The 9,953-nt window shown below is 38.8% G+C and overlaps 1 non-coding gene across 1 annotated transcript; it reads right to left on the reverse strand.

The window, feature by feature from the left end:
- Positions 1-1,542: 1,542 nt before the first annotated feature.
- On the reverse strand, positions 1,543-1,646 carry LOC112746190 (small nucleolar RNA R71). The gene has a single exon (XR_003174085.1). It is a non-coding gene; the product is annotated as a small nucleolar RNA R71 (small nucleolar RNA).
- Positions 1,647-9,953: the final 8,307 nt, after the last annotated feature.

Below are 9,953 nucleotides of genomic sequence, written 5' to 3' on the forward strand. Positions count from 1 at the left end.
TAGTTTTGATCTTAAATTTTTATATTTTGTGTTATTTTATTTTTTTTCTCTCTCCTCATTAAAAATTCAAAAATAAAAAAATATCCTTTCCTTATTTTGCTCATAATTTTCGAAATTTTGAATTGATTTAGTCAAAAAGTTTTAAAATTTGGTTGTTTCTTGTTAGTCAAGTCAAAATTTCAATTTAAAAATTTTATCTTTTCAAATCTTTTTCAAAAATCAAATCTTTTTCATTTTTTTTCAAAATTTTCGAAAATTCTAAAAATTTGATTTTCAAAATCTTTTTCTTATTTTTATTTCATGTTTTCGAAATTAATGCTAACATTTAATATTTTGATTGAAAATTTTTCAAGTTGTTACTTGCCTATTAAGAAAGGATCAATCTTTAAATTCTAGAATCATATCTTTTAGTTTCTTGTTAGTCAAGTAATCAACTTTAATTTCAAAAATCAAATCTTTTTAATTTCATTTTCAAATCTTTTTCAAAATAAATTTCAATCATATCTTTTTCAAAACTTAATTTTAAAATTCTTTTCTGATTTTTTTATCTTTTTCAAAACCACCTAACTACTTCTCTCTCATTGATTTCGAAAATCAAATAGTAAGAAAAGAAATAAAATAAAATTAGAATTTGAAGCAATTAATTTAAAATAAAAATTTTCAAAAAATCTTTTTAAGTAATCAATGTATTTAATTTTCAATTAATTTCAGTTTATTTCTCTTTTTAATTTTCGAATACTAACCAATAATTAAAATAAAAATAAAAATATTTTCCTTTTATTTTAATTTAAAATTCGAATTCTCTCTCTCTCATCTCTTTCTATTTATTTATTTATTTACTAACACTTCTCTTCTTCTTATAATTCGAACCCTCTCTCCCTCTCTATGTTCGAATTCTTCATCTTCTCTCTTCTTCACTCTTCTATTCTTCTACTCACATAAAAGAATCTCTATACTATGACATAGAGGATTCCTATTCTTTTCTGTTCTCTTCTTTTTTATATGAGCAGGAGCAAGGATAAGAATATTCTTGTTGAAGCTGATCCGGAACCTGAAAGGACTCTAAAGAGGAAGCTAAGAGAAGCTAAGGCACAACACTCTGGAGAGGACCTGACAGAATTTTTTGAAAAAGAAGAAGAGATGGCCGAACCCAACAACAATGGTGGAGATGCAAGGAAGATGCTTGGTGACTTTATTGCACCCTCTTCTGACTTCTGTGGAAGGAACATCTCAATTCCTGCAATTGGAGCAAATAACTATGAGCTTAAACCTCAATTAGTTTCTCTAATGCAGCAGAATTGCAAGTTTCATGGACTTCCATTGGAAGATCCTCATTAGTTTTTAGCTGAATTCTTATAAATATGTGACACTGTTAAGACCAATGGGGTTAATCCTGAGGTCTACAGACTTATGCTTTTTCCCTTTGCTGTAAGAGACAGAGCTAGGACAGGGTTGGACTCACAACCTAAAGATAGCCTGAACTCTTGGGAAAAGTTGGTCAATGCTTTCTTGGCCAAGTTCTTTCCACCTCAAAAGTTGAGCAAGCTTAGAGTGGAAGTCCAAACCTTCAGACAGAAGGAAGGTGAATCCCTCTATGAAGCTTGGGAAAGATACAAGCAATTGATCAGAAGGTGTCCTTCTGACATGTTTTCAGAATGGATCATCATATGTATATTCTATGATGGTTTGTCTGAATTGTCCAAGATGTCATTGGATCACTCTGCTGGTGGATCTATTCATCTGAAGAAGATGCCTGCAGAAGCCCAGGAACTCATTGAAATGGTTGCAAATAACCAGTTCATGTACACTTCTGAAAGGAATCCTGTAAATAATGGGACAACTCAGAAGAAAGGAGTTATTGAGATTGATACTCTGAATGCCATATTGGCTCAGAACAAAATATTGACTCAGCAAGTCAATATGATTGCTCAGAGTCTGACTGAAATGCAAGCTGCATCAGGCAGTACTAAAGAAGCCTCCCCTGAAGGAGAAGCTTATGATCCTGAGAATCCTGGAATGGAAGAGGTGAATTACATGGGAGAATTCTATGGAAACACCTATAATCCTTCATGGAAGAATCATCCTAAACTCTCATGGAAGGATCAACAGAAGCCTAATCAAGACTTCAATAATAATAATGGTGGAAGAAATAGGTTTGGCAATAGCAAACCTTTTCCATCATCTTCTCAGCAACAGATAGAGAATTCTAAGCAGAGCCACTCTGACTTAGCAACTGTAGTCTCTGATCTATCTAAGACCACTCTCAGTTTCATGAATGAAGTAAGGTCCTCCATTAGAAATTTGGAGGCACAAGTGGGTCAGCTGAGTAAGAAAGTTACCGAACTCCCTCCCAGTACTCTCCCAAGCAATACAGAAGAGAATCCAAAAAGAGAGTGCAAGGCCATAAACACGTCCCACATGGCCGAACCTGTAGAAGAGGGAAAGGTAGTGATTTCCAGTGAGGAAGACCTCAATGGACGTCCATTGGCCTCCAAGGAGTTCCCTAATGAGGAACCAAAGGAATCTGAGGCTCATATAGAGACCATAGAGATTCCACTAAACTTACTGTTGCCATTCATGAGGTCTGATGAGTATTCTTCCTCTGAAGAGGATGAAGATATTATTGAAGAGCAAGTTGCTCAATATCTAGGAGCAATCATGAAGCTGAATGCCAAGTTATTTGGTAATGAGACTTAGGAGGATGAACCCCCATTGCTCATCAATGAACTAAATGATCTGGTTCAACTGAAATTACCTCAGAAGAAACAGGATCCTGGAAAGTTCTTAATACCTTGTACCATAGGCTCCATGACCTTTTAGAAGGCTCTGTGTGACCTGGGGTCAGGGATAAACCTCATGCCCCTCTCTGTAATAGAGAGACTAGGGACCTTTGAGGTGCAAGCTGTAAGAATCTCACTAGAGATGGCAGACAATTCAAGGAAACAGGCTTATGGACTTGTAAAGGATGTCTTGGTGAAGGTTAAAGGTCTGTACATCCCTGCTGATTTCATAATCCTAGACACTGGGAAGGATGAGGATGAATCCATCATCCTAGGAAGACCCTTCCTAGCCACAGCAAGAGCTGTGATTGATGTGGACAGAGGAGAGCTAGTCCTTCAATTGAATGATGACTACCTTGTGTTTAAGGCTCAAGGATCTTCTTCTGTAACCACGGAGAGGAAGCATGAAAAGCTTCTCTCAATACAGAGTCAAACAGAGACCCCACACTCAACTTCTAAGTTTGGTGTTGGGAGGCCATCATTAAGCTCTAAATCTCTGTGAAGCTCTCTAAGAGCTCACTGTCAAGCTATTGACATTAAAGAAGCGCTTGTTGGGAGGAAACCCAATGTTATTTAATTATATTTATTTATTTTCCATTGTTACTTTATGTTTTCTTTAGGTTGATGATCATGTGAAGTCACAAAAACAACTGAAAAATAAAAAATAGAATGAAAAATAGCATCAAAAATAGCACACCCTGGAGGACAGGCTTACTGGCGTTTAAACGCCAGTAAGGATAGCAGAATGGGCGTTTAACGCCCAGCCTAGCAGCATTCTGGGCGTTAAACGCCAGAATGGGCAGCACTCTAGGCGTTTAACGCTAGAAAGGGCTGTCTGGCATCTGGCTGGCGTTAAACGCCAGAAATGGGCATCTGGCTGGCATTTAACGCTAGGAATGGGCAGTAGAGTGGCGTTTAACGCCAGGAAAGGTAGCAGAGCTGGCGTTAAACGCCAGATTTGGCACACAATGGGCATTTAAATGCCAGAATGGTGCAGGGACTCGAATTCCTTGACACCTCAGGATCTGTGGACCCCACAGGATCCCCACCTACCCACATCTTCTTCTCTTCTCTTCACACCTTTCCATAACACTCTTTTCCAAACACCCTTGACCAATCCCATCAAAACCTCTTCCCCAAACACCCCTCACCTATCAAATCCTACCCTCTTCACCACAACCTTTTCACCACTCACATCCATCCATCATTAAATTCCACCTACCTCACCATTCAAATTCAAACCATTTCCCTCCCAAACACAACCCCTTCATGACCGAATACCCTCTCTCCCTTACCCTATAAATACCCCTCCTTACCACCTTCATTTCCACACATCATACACACTCAACCCACCTTGGCCGAACCTACACCCCCCGTCCATCTCCTCCATTTCTTCTTCTTCTCCTCATTTCTTTCTTCTTTTGCTCGAGGATGAGCAAACCTTCTAAGTTTGGTATGGAAAAAGCTAAGATTTTTGTTTTTCAATAACCATTAATGGCACCTAAGGCCGGAGAAACCTCTAGAAAGAGGAAAGGGAAGGCAATTGTTTCCACCTCCGAGTCATGGGAGATGGAGAGATTCATCTCAAAAGTGCATCAAGACCACTTCTATGAAGTTGTGGCCAAGAAAAAGGTGATCCCTGAGGTCCCCTTCAAGCTCAAAAAGAGTGAATATCTGGAGATCCGACTTGAGATTCAAAGAAGAGGTTGGAAAACTCTCACCAACCCCATTCAACAAGTCAGAATCTTAATGGTTCAAGAGTTCTATGCCAATGCATGGATCACTAAGAACCATGATCAAAGTATGAACTCGAACCCAAAAAATTGGCTCACAATGGTTCGGGAGAATTACTTGAATTTTAGTCCGAAAAATGTGAGGTTGGCATTCAACTTGCCAATGATGCAAGAAGATCCTCACCCTTTCACTAGAAGGGTCAACTTTGATCAAAGGTTGGACCAAGTCCTTAGGGACATCTGTGTGGAAGGAGCTCAATGGAAGAGAAACTCAAGAGGCAAGCCGGTTCAACTAAGAAGACTTGACCTCAAACCAATGGCTAGGGGATGGTTGGAGTTTATCCAACGCTCTATAATTCCTACTAGCAACTGGTCTGAAGTCACAATATACCGGGCTATCATGATCTATAGTATCATGAATGGAGAGGAAGTAGAAGTTCATGAGATCATATCCCTAGAACTCTACAAGGTGGCGGACAAGTCTTCCACTTTGGCAAGGTTAGCCTTCCCTCATCTCATTTGTCACCTATGCAATTCAGCTCGAATTGCGATAGAGGGAGATATCCTCATTGAAGAGGACAAGCCCATCACTAAGAAAAGGATGGAGCAAACAAGAGAGCCCACTCATGGACCTCAACAAGAGCATGAGGAAAGTTCTCATCATGAAACCCCTGAGATGCCTCAAGGGATGCACTTTCCTCCATAAAACTATTGGGAGCAAATCAACACCTCCCTAGGAGAATTGAGTTCCAACATGGGACAACTAAGGATGGAGCACCAAGAGCATTCTATCCTCCTCCATGAAATTAGAGAAGACCAAAAAGCCATGAAGGAGGAGCAACAAAGGCAAGGAAGAGACATAGAGGAGCTCAAGCACTCCATAAGATCTTCAAGAGGAAGAACTAGCCGCCATCACTAAGGTGGACCCGTTCTTTAATTTCCTTGTTCTTATCTTTCTGTTTTTTGAAAATTATGCTTTATGTTTTGTCTATGTTTGTGTCTTTATTACATGATCATTAGTGTCTAGTGTCTATGTCTTAAAGCTATGAATGTCCTATAAATTCTTCACCTTTCTTAAATAAAAAAATGTTTTTAATTGCAAAAGAACAAGAAGTACATGGTTTCGAATTCTATCTTGAAATTAGTTTAATTATTTTGATGTGGTAGCAATACCTTTTGTTTTCTGAATGAATGCTTGAACAGTGCATATTTTTGAATTTGTTGTTTATGAATGTTAAAATTGTTGGCTCTTGAAAGAATAATGAAAAAGGAGAAATGTTATTTGATAATATGAAATATCATAAAATTGATTCTTGAAGCAAAAAAAAGCAGTGAAACGCTTGCAAAAAAAGGCGAAAAAATAATAAAGAAAAAAAAAGAAAGGAAGAAAAAAAGAAAAAGCAAGTAGAAAAAGCCAATAGCCCTTTAAACCAAAAGTCAAGGGTAAAGAGGATCCAAGGCTTTGAGCATTAATGGATAGGAGGGTCCACAGGAATAAAATCCTGGCCTAAGTGGCTAAATCAAGCTGTCCCTAACCATGTGCTTGTGGCGTGAAGGTGTCAAGTGAAAAGCTTGAGACTGAGTGGTTAAAGTCATGGTCCAAAGCAAAAAGAGTGTGCTTAAGAGCTCTGGGCACCTCTAACTGGGGACTCTAGCAAAGCTGAGTCACAATCTGAAAAGGTTCACCCAGTTATGTGTCTGTGGCATTTATGTATCCGGTGGTAATACTGGAAAACAAAATGCTTAGGGTCACGACCAAGACTCATAAAGTAGCTGTGTTCAAGAATCAACATACTGAACTAAGAGAATCAATAACACTATCTGAATTCTAAGTTCCTATGGATGCCAATCATTCTGAACTTCAAAGGATAAAGTGAGATGCCAAAACTGTTCAGAAGCAAAAAGGCTACAAGTCCCGCTCATCTAATTAAAGCTAATCTTCATTGATAAGTTTGGAATTCATTGTATATTCTCTTCTTTTTATCCTATTTTGTTTTTAGTTGCTTGGGGACAAGCAAAAATTTAAGTTTGGTGATGTGATGAGCGGATAATTTATACCCTTTTTGGCATTGTTTTTACATAGTTTTTAGTATGTTTTAATTACATTTTATTATATTTTTATTAGTTTTTATTCAAAAATCACATTTCTAGACTTTACTATGAGTTTGTGTGTTTTTCTATGATTTCAGGTATTTTCTGGCTAAAATTGAGGAACCTGAGCAAAAATCTGATTCAGAGGCTGAAAAAGGATTGCAGATGCTGTTGGATTCTGACCTCCCTGCACTCGAAATGAATTTTCTGGAGCTACAGATACCCAATTGGCGTGCTCTCAATTGTGTTGGAAATTTGACATTATGAGCTTTCCAGAAATATATAATAGTCCATACTTTTCTCAAGATTTGATGGCCCAAACTAGCGTTCAAAGTCAGCTTAAAATATCTTGGCGTAAAACGCCCAAACTGGCACCAGAATTGGAGTTAAACACCCAAACTGGCACCAAAGCTAGCGTTTAACTCCAGGAAAAGCCTAAGCACGAAAAAGCTTTAATGCTCAGCCCAAGCACACACCAAGTGGGCCCCGGAAGTAGATTTCTGCACTATCTGCACTTAGTTACTCATTTTCTGTAAACCTAGATTACTAGTTTAGTATAAAAACTACTTTTAGTAATTTATTTAAAAGTATTTTCACCATCCTTTGGAATATATGTAATCATAGAATATCATTTGGGAGGCTGGCCTCACGGCCATGCCTAGACCTTTTTCACTTATGTATTTTCTACGGTGGAGTTTCTACACCCCATAGATTAAGATGTGGAGCTCTGCTGTTCTTCATGAATTAATGTAATTACTACTATTTTTCCTTCAATTCATGCCTACTTCTTCTCCAAGATATAATTGTTCTTAATTCAATTAAGTCAGAATAAAGGGGTGACCCGTGACAATCACCCAATCTTCGTTACTCGCTTAGCCAAGATCGCGTCCCTGACAACCACAAAGCGATCTACATGATGTTCAACGTAGTCATTGGATGACAGCTGGAGTATACTCTCTTAGATATCTAATACACGGACCGAGTCCGTGAGATTAGTATCTTCGTGGTATAGGCTAGAACCATTGGCAGCATTCCTGAGATCCGAAAAGTCTAAACCTTGTCTGTGGTATTTCGAGTAGGATCTGGGAAGGGATGAATGTGACGAGCTTCAAACTTGCGAATGTTGGGCGCAGTGACAGTGTGCAAAAGGACAATAGTCCTATTCCGATGCTAGCGGGAACCGACAAATGATTAGCCGTGCGGTGACAGCGCATATGGATTTGTTTTCATTCGAGAGGATCATACAGCTTGCCATGGAAGGAGGTAACGCATGGTTGGAAGAAGGCAGTAGGAAAGCAGAAGTTCAGAAGCAACAAAGCATCTCCAGACGCTTATCTGAAATTTTCACCAATGAATTACATAAGTATCTCTATTTTATTTTCTGTTTTATTTATATTTTAATTATCAAAACCTTATAACCAAATGAATCTGCCTGACTGAGATTTACAAGGATGACCATAGCTTGCTTCAAGCCGACAATCTCCATGGGATCTACCCTTAATCACGTAAGGTTTATTACTTGGATGACCCAGTGTACTTGCTGGTTAGTTGTATGGAGTTGTGAGAAAAGTGTGAGATCACGATTTCGTCGCACCACTATGCTTATTGAACAATTTGAATGAATGTTTATGTGTGTGTTTGTTCTTTGTCTGTGTTCAAAAGGAAGATGATGAAGCATGAATTAAGAAATCGCTTGTGACACTATGTGAACTTCACAGAAGAAAAGATTGGTTTGACGAGAGAACAACTAATACAATGTTCACTGTTTGTTTCCATCCAGCACCAATGTTTTTATTTTCCCCTTTATATTTAGGGAGACAGAAGGGAGAAAAAGAAAGAAGAAACAAGAACTCACAATGCTTAGCTGCATGCTACCATCTCAGTGGCTGTAGTGGCTTCTGCCGTGGCAACTATCACGACTGCAATGGCTGCTTCATCTGCACCAAGCAAGGATGAGAGGATGATCAAGATTGACATGGCTATGGCCTCTGCAGCCACATTGGTGGCCACGCAGTCTGTCGAGGCTGCTGATGAGCGGATAATTTATACGCTTTTTGGCATTATTTTTAGTATGTTTTTAGTATAATCTAGTTACTTTTAGGGATGTTTTTATTAGTTTTTATGTTAAATTTACATTTCTGGACTTTACTATGAGTTTGTGTGTTTTTCTGTGATTTCAGGTATTTTCTGGCTGAAATTGAGGGACTTGAGCAAAAATCAGATTCAGAGGTTGAAGAAGGACTGCTGATGCTGTTGGATTCTGACCTCCCTGCACTCAAAGTGGATTTTCTGGAGCTACAAAACTCAAAATAGCGCGCTTCCAATTGAGTTGGAAAGTAGACATCCAGGGCTTTTCATTAATTTATAATAGTCCATACTTTGGCCGATTTTAGATAACGTAAAAGGGCGTTGAATGCCAGTTCTACGCTGCAGTCTGGAGTTAAACGCCAGAAACACGTTACAAGCCAGAGTTGAACGCCAGAAACACGTTACAACCTAGCGTTCAACTCCAAAAGAAGCCTCTACACGTGGAAAGCTAAAGCTCAGCCCAAGCACACACCAAGTGGGTCCCGGAAGTGGATTTATGCATCAATTACTTACTTTTGTAAACACTAGTAGCTAGTTTATTATAAATAGAACTTTTTACTATTGTATTAGACATCCTGGATTGTATTTTTGATCCTGTGATCAAGTTTTGGGAGCTGGCCTCTCGGCCATGCCTGAACCTTTATCACTTATGTATTTTCAACGGTAGAGTTTCTACACTCCATAGATTAAGGTGTGGAGCTCTGCTGTTCCTCATGAATCAATACAAAGTACTGCTGTTTTTCTATTCAACTTATTCCGCTTCTAAGATATTCATTCGCACTTCAACATGAATGTGATGAACGTGACAATCATCATCATTCTCCCACGAACGCATGCCTGACAACCACTTCCGTTCCACCTTAGATTGGATGATTATCTCTTGGATCTCTTAATCAGAATCTTCGTGGTATAAGCTAGATTGATGGCGGCATTCATGAGAACCCGGAAAGTCTAAACCTTGTCTGTGGTATTCCGAGTAGGATTCTGGGATTGAATGACTGTGACGAACTTCAAACTCGCGAGTGCTGGGCGTAGTGACAGACGCAAAAGGAGGGTGAATCCTATTCCAGTATGATCGAGAACCTCAGATGATTAGCCGTGCTGTGACAGAGCATTTGGACCATTTTCACAAGAGGATAGGATGCTGCCATTGACCACGGTGATGCCTCCAGATGATTAACCATGCAGTGATAGCGTATCGGACCATTTTCACAGAGAGGATGAAAAGTAGCCATTGACAATGGTGATGTCCTTACATAAA

The sequence above is a fragment of the Arachis hypogaea genome, chromosome 14 (genome assembly GCF_003086295.3).
Source record: "Arachis hypogaea cultivar Tifrunner chromosome 14, arahy.Tifrunner.gnm2.J5K5, whole genome shotgun sequence".
Classification (NCBI taxonomy): Eukaryota; Viridiplantae; Streptophyta; class Magnoliopsida; order Fabales; family Fabaceae; genus Arachis; species Arachis hypogaea.